Raw genomic sequence first — 3352 nt, forward strand, 5'->3', positions numbered from 1 at the left:
GTGGGCGAGCCCCCCCACACACCTGGTTTTTATACTGAGCATGATGTCACATGGTATAGAATACCCCATCGGCCAGCTGGGTCCGCCACCCCGGCTGTGCTCCCCCCGGGTGCAAGCACCACCTAGCAACAGCCAAAGCATCAATGGGCCATCAACGCTCCTTTCATACCAAACCCAAAACACAGCACACCCCCCAAGCTACTGGGAAGAAAGTTAACTCTGTCCCAGCCGGGACCTGGACAATGGTAAACTGAAAGCAGTGTTGGCTTGCTGTGGTACTGGAGGCCTTGCAGCAGAAGACACATGTTTGTCAATTTGCATATGAAGTAAGGGCAAGACTCTTCAAGCCCTCTCACCTAGCTGGTGAGTCAGTGCTTCCCAAGGCGTCTCTCTCATGAAACAAGTGCCTACCTTCTGGAGATGAGAACTACATATATTTAAAGGCTAGTCTCTCTTGGGTGTTCTAGCAATAAAGTTGTGTCTCCAGTTTGATTGCCTGAACGTGTGAATTGCTCTCTGCTCTTCCAAGGTAGGCAGAGCGGGCAGCTAGCTTATTCAAGCTGTTAATGTCAATATGAGTTGTAGACCCTGGCTTAGCTTTAATTCCCGTCCTGCCAAAACAAGGTGAACAGCTGCAGCATGCGTATGTAGTGCAGATGGGCTTAAATTCAAGGAGAGTGAAGTGTAAGCATGTTTTCTTTGTGGGCTTTAGTCTTCATAAACCTACTTAGTAGAACTGTTAGTTGTAGCTGAAACCACCTAAGTCAGTGTATGTGCAGTGATTTCTACAAATATGCTTTGGGGGAGCTTCCAGATTGATGTTAGGTGATGCGCAGGGTAGCTGCTGTGGAGCAGACAGATGCTGTTAGCTTTATGTGCTTCCCAAACCAGTTCTTTTTGGCTCCTGTAACTTGCAGAGGAGTAGCAATCAGACAAAGTAGCTACCATCTTTCGGATATAGGAGTCTTATAGATTATAAGATTATAAAATGCGAGGTTCTCATAACTGAAAAGCTAGTTTTTTCTGACTTCTGTCTATCGCTTGAAGGTCCCTAGCCATCAGCAGGTTGAAGGAACCTCTTAACTGATTTCAGTGGACCTGGACCAGACCTAGTCATTATGTGCTCTTGCCTTCTAATTGCCGTTAACTGTTGGCTCTTGCGCAATGAGGTTCTAATTAGAGAGATTTCCTGAGATATGGTTCATGTCCAGATGTCAGTTGTACAATGTCTTTCTCATCTGCATGCTTCCAGAGAGTTGGAAGGACTTGCATTTAAATTTTCTGCTCTGGAAACCTCTGTTCTACTAAATATTTAATTTCTTAAACAAAAAACATTCTGAAGGAGCCAGTAAAAATCCCACCACTCTGTTGCAATGATTTCCTTAATGTTCGAAGTGCAGAACTGCAATCCCGTATTTTTGTAAATGCTTGAAAACTTCTTTTTAAACTACTTTAAAAATAGATCTCAGTACATTTAGAAATGGGAATTATATGTCATCCTCTTTCAAAGAATGGAGAGAAACAGAACCATCCTGAAAGTCTTTTGTAGTCTGACTGCCTTTTAGTCTTTCCATGAAGGTTACTCATGTAATACACCTCTAATAAACTCTTCTCCTCAGTGTGACATATCAACAAACCACTATGGATGGATTACAAAGGGTACTACTCTTACGTTCTGCAGTGGTGTCTAAGCAGTGACATCTGGCTTAAAAAAGGAGGTATCTTGACTTCTTTTGCAGGGTAAGAAAGCAGGAAAAAAATAATAGCTTTGCTAGTGCAAAAGTATTTGATGGTGCACCTGAATTACAGATCGCATAAAAATTTTGGAATTCATCATCAAAACAGATCTAATGACTCACTGTATTTTCCTTTGCACCTAAAGCCAACAACATTGTTACCCATTCTGATGGAACACAGATAACAATTTTCTTGGGCTGTTTACAAACTTGTAATTCTGCTTATATTTCATATGCCTTTGTCCTTATTTAAAACAAGCAAGTAACCAGATTTGCTTTTCATTTTAAATCACAATATCCTATTTGTGTTTATGGCATTAAGTCATCAGAAATCTCCCACAGGGCTAAGAGGCAGTGGAAGAGCAGAAGAGGAAGTAGCTAGGTTGTCATCCAAAATTCACTATTCACAGTTAAAGGGAAGCAGTGAGATATTCCACTTTTGTTTACATATAAGGAAAGAAGAGTGATGAAAATGCACAGGAGTGTGTTGTTTAAAGAAATTGTGGGACAAAGTCAGCAAGTTTTTGTGAGAGCATGGCATACACTAAATGATGATGTTTCATTTTTATAGTCCCCTATTGTGAATTATGGGCCTGCTTACTGCTGTTATTCTTAATTCTTTAGTTTTCCTGTGGCTGCTGGAGATTATTTAAAATAAAAAACCTTGCTGTGTTTCTCCTAGAAGACAGAATTCAGCAAAGTCCAGCCTCCTACCATGCTAGATTCTGAGTTTTCACGGGAGAAACCCGGCACATGCTTTAATTGACTAAGTGAAGTGAAGGGAGCTTTCTGTCGTATGGCATGAGTTTGCTTGCTCTTTTTTCCCTGACAAATGATGTTGACAGTGGCAAAGAAAGTGTAACTCAACGTGCAGTTTATCTCACACTATTAAATCCACATAAGAAACAACTGACTTCCAGAGTTACACTTTTCTCTGAATTTGGCCGCTTTCTGAAGCATGTTTGAATGGGATTATAACATTAAGTCTGGATGGCATACCTCTAATACACCACAAAACATACACAGAGTCTCATACGCAATGTGTAAGTGGAGTTCAAGTACCTCTTGCAGCAACTGCACTAGCTTAAGAGCTGCTGGTGTAATTTTCTCATTTCTACATCATTATTTTTTCCTCCCCTTACTCTCTGCTGTGCCGATAAACTATTTGCAGATCTGTATGATAAACCAGATACAGAAACTGATCAAGTAACTTTGTCAAAAAATTGTGTGTATCAGAAAACGTTGCCTTTCAAATAAACATTTTTGTCATTATATAGCCAATATAATACATGGTACTTTAAATTACACTAATTTAAGCTTCCCAATACCAGACAGAAAACACACAAAATCACAATAGAAAACAACTGATGTGTTTATTGACTTATTCTGCAGGTTCAGATTTGTCTCCCAGATGCCGACGGCTCGATGTTGTGTTGGCACTGGCTTTTACACTGGATCACTCTTGTCTGCACTAGGCTCAAGAGGCGCGCCTGTCCGTCGGCAGGAAGACAGCGCAGCTTTACTTAACGGGATGGTCTGACAGAAATGCAACAGAGAGTCAGTCCCTGCCGCAGACCAAACGCTGGTCGCTGCCTGACGCGGGAGCAGCGGCCTGT

The sequence above is a fragment of the Fulmarus glacialis genome, unplaced genomic scaffold, assembly GCF_000690835.1.
Source record: "Fulmarus glacialis isolate BGI_N327 unplaced genomic scaffold, ASM69083v1 scaffold26619, whole genome shotgun sequence".
NCBI classification, from domain to species: Eukaryota; Metazoa; Chordata; class Aves; order Procellariiformes; family Procellariidae; genus Fulmarus; species Fulmarus glacialis.